The sequence below is a fragment of the Pongo abelii genome, chromosome 5 (genome assembly GCF_028885655.2).
Source record: "Pongo abelii isolate AG06213 chromosome 5, NHGRI_mPonAbe1-v2.0_pri, whole genome shotgun sequence".
Taxonomy (NCBI): Eukaryota; Metazoa; Chordata; class Mammalia; order Primates; family Hominidae; genus Pongo; species Pongo abelii.
In genome coordinates, this window is record NC_071990.2 from 31,119,917 (window position 1) to 31,134,081 (window position 14,165).

Sequence of the window (14,165 nt, forward strand, 5' to 3'; positions counted from 1 at the left end):
GATTGCTTGAGCTCAGGAGTTGGAGACCAGCTCAGATAATATAGCGAGACTCTGTCTATATTTAAAATATATATATATACATATATATATATATACACACACACATATATATAAATGACTTTCAGTGATTCATTTAACATTTTCGGATGCTTGTTCCCTCACTTATAAACAACTAAACCATTAATTAATTCACTCATTCTACTCACATTTATTAAGTGCGGATTATTGGACAAGCACACTGAACGTCAACACTGAGGATACAGCAGTGAGCTGGTGTCCTGCCTTTAGGGGGCTTTTGTTACAGTGACTTGGTTTCTGATTATCTTTGTCACACTGAATCTGTGAGTCAGTGATTCTGTGACCCTAAGTGAGTTTCAGAGTGAAAACAGACACCAGATAAGAAGCCAGAAAACCTGGGTTCTAGTCTAGTTATTCCCCTTAATAGTTTATTTAATCTGTTTCAGCCTTATTTTATCTATTTATAGTCTATCATGGTTAAATTGAGAAATAGTTATATTTTTCTCATAGCAGAGTCCTTCAAACAATACGCAATGGCAATCAAAACAGCAAAGTAGCTGTGGAAACAGTGTCCATGGCAACCAATGGTCTCATCTTTTCTTTCTTTCTTTCTTTCTTTCTTTCTTTCTTTCTTTCTTTCTTTCTTTCTTTCTTTCTTTTTCTTTCTTTCTTTTTCAAGGTCTCTGAGTTTCAAGTCAAGGCTAAAAAAATTTTTTTAAAGTTTTTTTTTAATTTGCTGGAATGCAGTGGCATGATCATGGCTCACAGAAGCCTCAATCTCTCTGGCTCAAGTAATCTTCCCACCTCAGCTTCCCAAATAGCTGGGATCACAGGCATGCACCACCATGCCCTGCTACGTTTTATTTTTATTTTTTCAATAAAGATTAGGTCTCGCCATATTGCCCAGGCTGGCCTTGAACTCCTGGACTCAAAGTATCTTCCAGCCTCAGCCTCCCAAAGTGCTGGGATTACAGGCATGAGCCACAGCACATGGACCTCATCTTCCTTTCATGTCATTAGATCAAGAAAGCTCCAGAGTTTTTCTTGTTCCCTTCAGGTGTCAAGCTATATCATTCCACGTATATAAACATTTAATTCAGAATAGTTTCAACTCTTTTTTCCTATTGTCCAGCATAAAGCTTCCCCCTCCCCAGTGGACAGACTGCAATGGGCTGGCATCTGACATTTGTCTGCAAACCTCATGGTAGGAGACAGGCTGGTTTTCTGCCCTGGCTGTGGGAGTGTAGGAAAGGAGGATGCACCGGGGACCTGTATCCCGGGTTTTCAGGGCAAGGCTGTGTAAGTGTTTCCAGCAGACTAGTGTGAGGCATGCTAGGAAGCGAGCTGATGTGGAGCCGAGCTAATCCTGTCTGATGTGGCCACCTACAGGCATCAACAGGCCTCAGCAGAGAGAAGCTGAAGTGATTACTGCATTCCTAGGTGCTGTGGGAGGAATAAATCATGGAGAGAAAGCCTCATTTGCAACTGCATGGCATTAGGGGTGAGGGGTCTCGGAAGAAGCACCCAAGGAGGAGGAATCCCCTGTAAGCACCTGCCAGTCCCACAGAATGCAAAACCCTCTTGCAAACATGCCTGCTCCACGCCCTAGACCACTCCTTCCCCCAACCCTTCCCCATTCTACTCAACCTTGGAGGGTTAGAAACCACCATTAGCAAGACAGGAGAAGAGGGATAGATGCATAAGGTTGAGGCCCTGTTTCCCCATTTCTGATCTTCCCATCCTTGCAAAGCCCTTGCTGGAGGAAAGGAGACTTACCTTTGGAACTAGACGTTGAGTTTCTGAATTGGCATTGTGTTTGGTAATACAAAATAAGTATAGGACCGAAGAGAGATCCGAACAGTCTTAGTACTGTCCATATTTTCATCTTGGAATGGGGAAAACTGGCCCCACTGAGCAAGTTAAGGACGTCATAGACTGATCTGTAGATGTTCAATGAAATCTGTAATTCAAGACTAAATAACTTATTCTTGGCTGGGCGCAGTGGCTCATGCCTGTAATCCCAGCACTTTGGGAGGCCAAAGAGGCAGGCGGATGGCGGATCACCTGAGGGCAGGAGTTTGAGATCAGCCTGGCCAAAATGGTGAAACCCCATCTCTATTAAAAATACAAAAATTAGCCAGGCGTGGTGGTGTGCACCTGTAATCTCAGCTACTTGGGAGGCTGAGGCAGGAGAATCACTTGAACCCAGGAGACAGAGGTTACAGTAAGCCAAGATCATGCCACTGCACTCCAGCCTGGGCTACAAGAGCAAGACTCTGTCTCAAGGAAAAAAACCTAATAGTAATAATAATAACTTATTCTTGAGACACATGCGATACAAGACAAGTATTTATTGCTAGGATCTCCTCAGTTAAGCTGTGCAGTAAGTCTGTGCTGTCCTATATGGTAGCCATTAGCCACATGTAGCAACTGGGCACATGAAATGTGGCTAGTCCAAATACAAATGTGCTCTTAAGTGCAAGACACACATGAGATTTCAAAGACTTAGTACAAAAACAGTAAAATATCTCACTAATAATTTTTATATTTATTACTTGTCAAAATCACAATATTTTGGATATGCTGGGTTAAATAAAATTTACTATTAGAATTAATTTCACCTGTTGTTTTTTACCTTTTTGATGTGACTACTAGAACTTTGTAAATTACACAGAGCTCACTTTCTGTGGACATGTAGCCTCTCTCACAGAGAAATACATGTGTATTTCTGCGGGACATGTAGTCTCTCTCACAGGTCATAAGGCACTGAGGTCACAGGCCGTAGGTTGGGACGTTTCTCCTTCAGAGAGTAGCTCATTCTCACTTTAAATCATCCTAAAGAACACAGGTACTGGTAGGTAGGTGGGCCGCAAGCTGGATTGAGTGGGGAAACTTCTTCCGGTCTTCGAACCAGAGCAAGGACAGAGTTGGGAACTTACATTTTGCATAGTAAAGGCACACTCAAGGGAGCCACCTATCTTGGGGAGTTATGCTGGCCCCCAAAACTCAGAGCATGCTGAAGGTGAGGCAGAGAAGCCTCCCATAGGAGGTGCATAGAGGGAGGGGCATGGGCCTCTGAAATCTGAAAGCGCCATGTCTCATTTCTAGTTTTAAGTGTATCTGGAACTCTCTTCTGTTATCCCTGGGTCTTTAGTGGAGCCTGATTAAACATGAGGCTGAGGGCAGCTGTGGGAGCTGAGGGTGGATTCTGTGCCCATTCTTGGCCCCCCCACTGGCCATGGCTTCCTCCCCAGCAGGCCTCGACAGCAGTCTCTGGAGTCTCTGGCCCAGCTTGCTGCAGGTCGCTGCTGTCCTCTTTGTGTCTCTTAGCCTATGACTTCGATGCAGTCATCTCATTTCTGGGAATCTATCCAATTCTCAATTGTGTAAAAAGCTTTATAAACAAAAAAAGTCCATTACAATTTACTATCTTAACAAAATATTGGAAGCAGCAGAAACATTTAACAGGAAAAACTATAAATTATAGACTATGTACTTTGTGCATCATTGGGGAGCCACTTAAGTGACTTTTATTAAAACTTAGATTAACAAAGAAGACAATAGTGTCATAATAATTTATTTAAAAAGAATTAAAGGCCAGGCACAGTGGTTCATGCTGTAATCCCAGCACTTTGGGAGGCCGAGGCTGGCGGATCACTTGAGGTCATGGTGAAACCCCATCTCTACTAAAAATACAAAAATTAGCCAGGCGTGGTGGTGGGTGCCTGTAATACCAGCTACTTGGGAGGCTGAGGCAGGAGAATCTCTTGAACCCAGGAGGCAGAGGTTGCAGTGAACAGAGATCACGCCACTTTACTCCATCCTGAGTGACAGAACTAGACTGTCTCAAAAATAAATAAATAAATATAAGGAATTAAGGAACACACAATTATACATGCAACTGGTGACAATAAAATACAACCCCTCAAAAAAAACAAAAACAAAACCCCTAAACAACAACAACCACCTAGGTATAAAGAAAAGACTAGAAAAAAATGTTTTAAAATGAAACCATAACTGTATTAGGGTTCTCCAGAGAAACAGAACTAAAACCTCTCTCTCTGTCTCTCTCTCATATAGATGAGAAGACACGCTCAAAGGAGCTCATATAGGTGAAAGACAGAGATTTTAAGGAATTGGCTCACACAATTGTGGAGATTGGCAAGTCCAAAATTTGCAGGGAAAACCGGCAGGCTTGGAGACAAGAGTTAATGTCACAGTTCAGGCCTCAAGGCAAACTGGAGGCAGAATTCCCTCTTCCTTGGGGGCTGTCAGGCCCACTCACATACGGGAGGGTAATCTACTTTATTCAAAGTCCATCCATTTAAATGTTGATCTCATCTACAAAATACCTTAGTGGAAACATCTAGAATAATGTTTGACCAAATATTTGGGTACCATGGCTTAAGCATACTGACACATGAAATTAACCTTTGGCTGGGCACAGTAGCTCATCCTTGTAATATCAGCACTTTGGGAGGTTTAGATGGGTGGATTGCTTGAGACCAGGAGTTCAAGACCAGCCTGGGGAGCATAGTGAGACTCTGTCCCTACAAAAAACAAGAAAAAATTAGCCAGGCACAGCGGCGAGTGCCTGTGGTCCCAGCTACTCGGGGGGGCTGAGGTGGGAGGATCTCTTGAGCCTGAGAAGTTGAGGCTGCAGTGAGCCGTGATTGTGCCACTGCACTCCAGCCCGAGTGACAGAGCAAGACCATGACTAAAAAATTTAATTAATTAATTAAATTTAATAAATATTTTTAAAAATTAACTTTCACAATGATCTAAGACTTACTACTTTAGGATTTGCTTTTGAAATACTTTTCTGTGTTTTCCAAAATACATATAATAATAAAGATGTACTTATGATGGAAAAGGCCTGTGTAAACGCATTTTAAAACACAGCCTCCTTGGGGTAGCCCCAGAGTCCCAGGGCTCTCCATGGCCCCTTCGACACCTTTCACAGCTCTCCTCACCTCTGTCTTCTACCATTATTATGCATGTCTGAATGTGTCTTCCTCTGCTAAACATCAAACAGAGTTTTAGGATTGGGATTCTAGAAAGTGAGAGAAGGAAGGCGCGGAGGCAGTGGGAGCCTGCCTGAGGGCATTAACGTCAGCCCTGGGCTATGTGCTGGCTCCTCAGGACCACCCTCCTGAGGGGCACAGACACGTGAGTGGAGGGAGCTCATGTTCTAGTTCCTTTGCAAAAATCAACTTGATAAAGTTTTCCTGTTTTGTTAAAATTGCCTAAAAATTTTTAGCAATACTCCATTTGATTTTCTCTAATGGTTTCTGACATTTCTTTGGGTTTTAATTTACTGCACATCCCAGTTGATGTCTTGCTTAATTTACTGTCCATATAGTTGACCCTTGAGCAACATGGATTTGAACTGTGTAGGTCCATTTAGGTCCACTTATGCATGGGTTATTTTCAATCAAATGCAGATCACAAACACAGCAATGGTGACATGTGAAACCCATGTATACAAAGGGCCAACTTTACATATATTTGGGATCCAAAGGGCTGACCGTGGGACTTGAATATGTGTGGGTTTTGGTATGCACAGGAGTCTTGGAACCAATCCCCCTCGTATACCAAGGGACTACTGTATATCTGCTTTGTTTATTTCTTTTTTCTTTTTTTTTTGAGATGCAGTGTCACTCTGTTGCCCAGGCTGGAGTGCAGTGGCACGATCTCGGCTCACTGCAAACTCCGGCTCCTGGGTTCAAGTGAGTCTCCTGCCTCAGACTCTCAAGTATCTGGGACTACAGTCACCCAACACGCCCAGCTAATTTTTTGTATTTTTAGTAGAGACAGGCATTCACCATGCCGGCCAGGTTGATCTCGGACTCCTGACCTCAAGTGATCCGCCAGCCTCAGCCTCCCAAAGTGCTGGGATTACAGACGTGAGCCACCGTGGCCAGTCTCATTACCATTTGTTAAGAACTCATTTGGGCAGGCAACAGGTATACATCGCCTCATGAAAACTGAGTCACTCAGCCTGTGCTCCCACCTGGACAGAACACTACGCAGCCTCTGCTTAGAGATGCTCCACAGGAGCCAATGTGGAAACACCAGGGCCAGGCATCCTTTAGAAAACTATTTTGGGATTGCTCCAGCCCATGAACCAGCAGTTAACTGAGTCACCAGCCATATCATAAAGCATGACCACAACTACGCAGGCCTGGTCCCTAACCCCATGTTGTTACAGCAAAATATAACCCATTCTTATTTCAGGAAAAAAAAAAAAGCTAGATGTGATGGCGCATGCCTGTAGTCCCGGCTACTTGGGGGGCTGAGTCAGAGGATCTCTGGAGCCAGGAGTTCAAGGTCACAGTCAGCTGATTGCACCACTGCACCCCAGCCTGGGCAACAGAGGGAGACCATCTCTAAATAAAATAAGACAAAAACAACAACAACACACACACACAAAAAAAAAGAATGAGAAAATATACCAAAATGTTAACAATGTCTTCTATCTTTATTTATTGGGGTTAGAAATTACTTTTGTTTTCTTATGTATATTTTATTTCAAACCCGTTAATTTTTTTTTCCTTTTTGAGACAGGATCTCACTCTGTTGCCCAGGCTGGAAAGCAGTAGTGCGATCTTGGCTCATTGCAGCCTCAGCCTCCCAGGCTCAGGCAATCCTCCCACCCCAGCTCCCTGAGTAGCTGGGGCTACAAGAACACACCACCACGCCTGGCTAATTTTGTTCACTTTTTGTAGAGATGGGGATCTCACTACGTTGTCCAGGCTGGTTTCAAACTCCTGGACTCAAGCCCTCCTGCCTCAGCCTCCCAAAGTGCTGGGATTACAGGCGTGAGCCACCATGTCCAGCCAATGTTATTTAATTAATTAATTAATTTATTATTATTATTTTTTTGAGACAGGGTCTCATTCTGTTGTCCAGACTAGAGTACAGTGGTGCAATCATGGCTCATCGCAGCCTCAACTTCCCTGGGCTGAGGTGATCCTCCTACCTTAGCCTCCCAAGCAGCTGGGACTACAGGTGTGAGCCACCACACCTGGCTAATTTTTGTATTTTTTGTAGAGATGGGGGTCTTACCCTGTTGCTCAGGCTCGTCTTGAACTCCTGGACTCAAGTTGTCCTCCCACCTTGGTGTCCCAAAGTGCCAGTATTACAGATGTGAGCTGCCATGTCCAGCCTTATTTTTAACAGAAAGAGAAAATTATTGAGCAAGAGAGTCTGTCTGCAGTCTGAAGATTGCTGTCAGAACCACCTCAATACTCTTTCTGCAGTCTGTGCTTTGAGTAGCAATATAAAAATGCAGCAATTTTATGAGCATCAATAGCAGGGAATGTAAATTAGCCTATTTGTTTTGGCTCTGCTTTGCTTCTGATCATTAGAGGCCAGCAAAAATAGAATGAGAACTGCAAACTCCCTCTTGTTGTTCCCGGAAGATCTCTCCATAGCATGGCATATCAGTCAGATTTCTGGGCTGTTTCATCTTCATCTCTGTAAGAAAGGATCTTGTTGGAAATACATTGAAGCATACGCTGAAGCAGAGGCCCCAGTGCCACCTGGGCAGAGGCAAGCCAGAGAAAACAGAGGGAAATGAAAAGAAAGACTTCCTGGTATTCGCTCCTGCATACTGCCAGCTAAGCTGCACTGGGTACCCAGAGCCCACCACATCTACACCACAAATTCAACTGGGACTTCAGGCTTTTTTTTTTTTTTTTTGAGTCTGAGTTTTGCTCTTGGTGCCCAGGCTGGAGTGCAGTGGCATGACCTTGGCTCACCACAACCTCTGCCTCCCGGGTTCAAGTGATTCTCCTGCCTCAGCCTTCCTGATTAGCTGGGATTACAGGCATGCACCACCACGGCCGGCTAATTTTTTTTTTTTTTTTTTCAGTAGAGACGGGGTTTCTCCATGTTGGTTAGGCTGGTCTTGAACTCCCGACCTCAGATGATCCGTCCACCTTGGCCTCCCAAAGTGCTGGGATTACAGGCGTGAGCCACCATGCCTGGCCGGGCCTTCAGGCTTTATGTGGCTGATTGAACACAACCATCTCTGCTCCCAGCAGAAATCCCACCAAAATGTGATAAAGGGGTTTTAAAAGGCAAGAACTGACAAGAACAAAAGGGGGGGGGGGGAGAGAGAGAGAGAGAGAGAGAGACTGACTACACAATCTAAATAAATAGAGAATAAAGATCTGGATAACAAATAGACAAATGTCTTAGCAGATAAGAGAAATTTAAAGGTAAAATGTCAGTGGCAGAATCCCAGAATCAGGCTGATTTCACATAGCAGAACCCCAGTAAGGAATGGAGAAACCAAGTATCCCAAGTGTGCAAGAGGCCTGGAACCAGAGGCTGATGGTCTGTGTAAGAAGCCACTAGAACCCTAGATCTCCTAATTCAACGCACATAGCAGAGTGACCCTCTATATTCCACCCTAATGAGTGGTTTGCTTGCTGGAGGCCTTGAACCATGCCACATCCTGGGAACCACAATGAAAATCATTTAAGGCTGTGCATGATAGCTCATGCTTATAATCCTAGCACTTTGGGAGGCCAAAGCAGGAGGATCACTTGAGTCCAGGAATTCAAGACCAGCCTAGGCAACATAGCAACATCCCCAGCTCTACCAAAAAAAAAAAAAAAAAAAAAAAAAAAAAAAAAAAAAATTACATATATATATGGCCTATGGCCTATGGCCTTCTGGCTTTATGTGGCTAGAAGAAAAGAAAACAAAATAAAATAATTTAAAAAAATAGAAAATAAGTAATAGTAAAAGAAATAACAAAATAAAAGAAGCAATAAAAGAAAAGAAAAAGTCATTTAGGATTGTGTAAAAGCCTGCATATCAAACAGTAAGGCTTCCTGGTCCCCTCCATGAAGTTGGTTCTGAGAACTCCAGCAGCCAGACTTGCCCCAGGCTGATTAATAGAGAAACCTTCTCTGGAGAAACTGACCAGACAAGGAAAAACACCTAGGACCACAGGAGTAAGGGGGTTCTGACAGATATTAAGCTACTGTCACTTGACTTCAAAACCCTTTTCCACTCTCTCCTTCCCAGCTGGCTCCCTCTTAGGTGTAGAGGGAGGTGTCAGCACTGGAGGAAGAAGGGACCCCTTCCCTTGTTGGCCTCCCAATCCTGCGGGCATCACCACAGCCAATGATCTTCAGCCCTGCAGCAACAGCTGGTCCAGCAGCAGTAGCAGGTCCCAAACTGTGGTTCTTCCCCACTCCCAGCAAGGGCCTCTTCCCATGGCCTCAGTGATACCGGCTCACTGGCCAGGCTCCTCCTTAGGGAACTGAGTTCTAGCTCCGTGGGGCCGTCCTCCCAGATTCTCCCATTGAATAATCCTGACCTCTTCCCTCAGTTCCCCAAGCCTGAGGGAGAGGCAGTTGTCCCATTCCTGATTCCCACGCGTTCTACCTCTGCGGTATCTCAGTGCCCTTTTTGTCTTTTTAGATCTCAATGTGTGGTTAACAATCCTTTATATAAAATTACCTCTGTCTGGGCGCGGAGGCTGACGCCTGCAATCCCAGCACTTTGGGAGGCCGAGGCAGGTGGATCACCTGAGGTCAGGAGTTTGAGACCAGCCTGGCCAATATGGTGAAAACCTGTCTCTACTAAAAATACAAAACTTAGCTGGGTGTGGTGGCAGGTGCCTGTAGTCTCACTACTTGGGAGGCTGAGGCAGGAGAATCATTTGAACCCGGGAGACCGAGGTTGCAGTGAGCCGAGATCGTACCACTGCACTCCAGCCTGGGCAACAGAGTGAAACTGCTTTTCAAATAAAATAAAATAAAACAAAATTACCTCCGTTTAAATATGTGGATTTTTTTCTTTCACCTGACTAGACCCTAATACAAGGGTCTTCTGGAGAAACAGTTCAGCCCATTTACACTATGGTGAAGCCCACTGAAACCTCCCCCCACCCCCACCACACACACCTGGAGTTTCCAAACAGCTTAAGATCTAACTAAGCCAAGGATTACTGTATCATTCACAAAGCCCAAGCCCCAATTTGAGCAGAGAAAGTTTATTATTAGAAAGAATTATTGGCTGTAACAGGGAGTAGCTAAAAAGACGTGAAGAGAACTCCAAAGAATGCTGTAGGGCTGAGGGAGAGTACCCAAAGAAGGACACACGTGGAAGCATCCCCACCCCAAAGCTGAATTCAGAACTCGCGGCAGAAAGCGTGCATGTGCCCACCGGGTGCCAGATTATTTCCCTGGGATGCCCAGGCCAAAGCCTGTGCACAGTCGTGAGCAAGCAGGAAACTGGGGAGTTGCGGCATCGGGAGCTCACTCACTGCATGCAAGGCCTGGGGCATGCAGCATCCACGTCAGGGCCAGCTCGCTGGGGGAACGCATGCTGTCAGCACGCAGCTGGGACAGAGGCCACCGGATGTTCCCACCTGGCCACTGATGGGCCCTGCCGCAGGAGCAACAAGAATCACAAACCGTAGCTCCCGGAACCAGAGATAAAAGAAATTCTTAGGCCGGGCGCGGTGGCTCACGCCTGTAATCCCAGCACTTTGGGACGAGGAGGGCGGATCACGAGGTCAGGATATGGAGACCATCCTGGCTAACACGGTGAAACCCCGTCTCTATTAAAAATACAAAAAAAATTAGCCAGGCATGGTGGCGGTCGCCTGTAGTCCCAGCTACTCGGGAGGCTGAGGCAGGAGAATGGCGTGAACCCGGGAGGCGGAGCTTGCATTGAGCCGAGATCGCGCCACTGTACTCCAGCCTGGGCGACAGAGCCAGACTCCATCTCAAAAAAAAAAAAAAAAAAAAAAAAAAAAGAAAGAAATTCTTTCCTCTGGCAGTGTCCCTCCGGCGCCCTCTGCTGAGAAAGCTTAATATTGTGCTGGCTGCGAAGGAGAACCGCCTAATTCAATACAGAGCAGTTAAGAGGATGGATTTACGGTTGAGAGGCAATACATTGATAAGAAACTAGTCATTATGGGATGAAAACCACTGACATGAAAGACAGGTATTGAAAACACAAGAATTAAGGAATATAAAGCCAGGCGCAGTGGCTCACGCCTGTAATCTCAGTGCCTTCGCAAGCCAAGCTGGGCGGATCGCTTGAGCCCAAGAGTTCAAGAACAGCCTGAGCAACATGGCGAGATTCTGTGTCTACAAAAAGTACAAAAATTAGCCGGGCGCGGTGGCGTGCACCTGTAGTCTCAGCTGCTCAGGAGGCTGAGATGGGGGGATCACTTGAGTCCGGGAGGTCGAGGCTTCATTGAGCTGTGATTAAGCCACTGCCCTGGACCACGACAGAGAGACCCTATCAAAAAAAAGATAAGGAAATTTAGAAAACACAAAGAGCCAAATAATAAAATCCACTGCAATTAATATTTTCATAAACATAAGAGACGATATTTTCTCCATGGTAAAAGAACACATTATTAAATAAAAAATTTAAAGTTGAAGAAATCTTCTAAAAAGAAGCAAAGGATAAAGAAATGTAGATGGGACCGGGCACAGTAGTTCAGGCCTGTAATCCCAGCACTTTGAGCTGCCAAAGTGGGTGGATCACTTGAGATTAGGAGTTCGAGACCAGCTTTGCCAACATAGTGAAACGCCATCTCTACTAAAAATACAAAAATTAGCCAGGTGTGGTGGCATGCGCCTGTAATCCCAGCTACTTGGGAGGCTAAGGCAGAATTGCTTGAACCCGAGAGAGGTGGAGGTTGGAGTGAGCCGAGATAGCGCCACTACACTCCAACCTGGGTGACTCCATCTCAAAAGAAAAAAAAAAGGAAAAGAAATGTAGATGGTATAGAAAATATATGAAAATTAGATCATCTGGATGAATAGGAGGATTTCTAGAAAGAATAGACAGAGGGAACAGAAGGGATGAAATTATCAAAGAAATAATTCAAGAACTTTTCTCAGAACTGAGGGATATGGTTCCAAAGTGAGATAGACCTCAAGTGTCTAACAGAAGTGTCTAACAAAAGGAATGAAATCCAAGGCATAGTACCATAATTTTAAAAATACTGAGGACAAAAAGAAAAATCCCAAAATTGGACAAAAAGAAAAAAACAGGTCACATAAAAAAGATCAAAACTCAAATGGTATAGGGCTTTATCTTTTTTTCTTTTTCTTTTCCCTTTTTTTTTTTTTTTGAGACAGGATCTCACTCTGTCACCCAGGCTGGAGTGTAGTGATACAATCATGGCTCACTGCAGCCTTGAACTCCTGGGCTCAAGGGATTGTCCCCTCTCAGCCTCCTGAAAACTACAGACACGTACCACCATGCCCAGCTAATTTTTAAATTTAATTTTATTTTTTGTAGAGACGAACTCTTACTACATTGCCCAGGCTGGTCTTGAACTCCCGGGCTCAAGCAATCCTCCCACTTTGGCTTCCCAAAGTGCTGGTATTACAGGTGTGCACCATAACACCCAGCTGAGGGCTTTTCAGCAGTAGCACTGGAAGCTGGAAGATAGTGGAGCGGTGCTTTCCTAATTTAGGTGTAAATTTTACAACTTGGAATTTTATTTTCAGTAAAACTATTAATTAGATGTAATAATAATATAAAAGAAATTTTCAGACAAAATTTCAAAAATTGCCCTCCCTTGCCCCTTTCCTTAGGAAGTTCCATCAAAGTAAGGGATTAGATCAAGAGAGATAAAGATGCGGGATCCTCCAAAGAGTGAGAATGAAAATCCCAGGAGGTTGCTGTGTAGAACTAGGGATCTGCAGGTCCAGATCAAAATGGTTTGGAGGCCGGGCATGGTGGCTCATGCTTGTAATCCCAGCACTTTGCGAAGCCAAGGCGGGTGGATCACCTGAGGCTAGGAGTTTGAGACCAGCCTGGCCAACGTAGTGAAACCCTGTCTCTACCAAAAACACACAAAAGAATTAGCTGGGCATGGTGGCACATGCCTGTAATTCCAACTACTCGAGGCTGAGGCAGAGAATTTCTTGAACCCAGAAGGCAGGGGTTGCAGTGAGCCAAGATTTCACCACTGCCCTTCTGCCTGGGTGACAGAGTGGATCTCAAAAAGAAAACAGAAAAAAAAAAAAAAAAGGCTTGAGGCCAAAACCTCAGGGATTAAGAAAATTCCTTTACCTGGTTACAGAAAGATATTACCGAGAAAAAGAGGGAGTTGATTAATTGTAATACATTAGACTGTAGAGAAAAAATAGACTTCTATAGAATCTGCTGACAAATTTGTGATAAATTCATAGGCAAATGATCAAAAGAAAATCTAGTAGATCTGTATAGTTCTGGATATCATTCCATAAAGCCCAGCTTAGAACCTGTGCCCTCAGCCCTTCTAAAGATTTCAAAAGCTCTTAATACCCTTTGTAAAATATCTTCCTGTTAATTTACCTAGCGTAATCTCTAGTTCCTGCACTGAACCCTGACTGATATAATTTGTTATTAAGAAACAGGAAAATAAAAACTAATTGAGCACCGAAATGCTTTTACTTCTAGGAAGAGAGAATTAGGGGTTGGTACCGGACTATAGCTTTTGTTATGTCTTTGGCTTTTTTAATTACATATCTGTAATTTTTATGTATATATATATATATATTTGCTTTTTAAATTACATATCTGTATAAATCTGATAAAAATTTTAAACAGTTAAATAAAAACTCATTTAGGAGATAATATATTAGAATACTAAGATGTGTACTGAGTTTAAAAAACAAAGAGGCCAGGAGCGGTGGCTCATGCCTGTAATCCCAGCATTTTGGGAGGCCAAGGCGGGTGGATCACCTGAGGTCAGGAGTTTGAGACCAGCCTGACCAACATGGTGAAACCCTGTCTCTACTAAAAATACAAAAAAATTAGCTGAGGATGGTGGCAGGTGCCTGGGCAACAGAGTGAGACTCCATCTAAAAATAAAAGTGGCATCTGATACAGAGAAGATTAGCATGGGCCCTGCTCAAGGATGACACACAAATTTGTGAAGGGTTCCATTAAAAAAAAAAAAAAGTCTGGGCGAGGTGGCTCAGTCCTGTAATCCCAGCACTTTGGGAGGCCAAGGCAGGAGGATCACTTGAGGTCAGGGGTTCAAGTCCAGCCTGGCCAACATGGCGAAACTCCGTCTGTACTAAAGTACAGAACAATTAGCTGGGCATGGTGGTGCGTGCCTGTAGTCCCAGCCCCAGCTACTCCAGAGGCTGAGGCAGCAGAATTGC

The 14,165-nt window shown here is 44.3% G+C and overlaps 1 non-coding gene across 1 annotated transcript; it reads left to right on the forward strand.

Annotated features, from left to right (window-relative positions):
• Positions 1-13,848: 13,848 nt before the first annotated feature.
• Positions 13,849-13,950, forward strand: LOC112134009 (U6 spliceosomal RNA). The gene has a single exon (XR_002915601.1). It is a non-coding gene; the product is annotated as a U6 spliceosomal RNA (small nuclear RNA).
• The last annotated feature ends 215 nt before the right edge of the window (positions 13,951-14,165 follow it).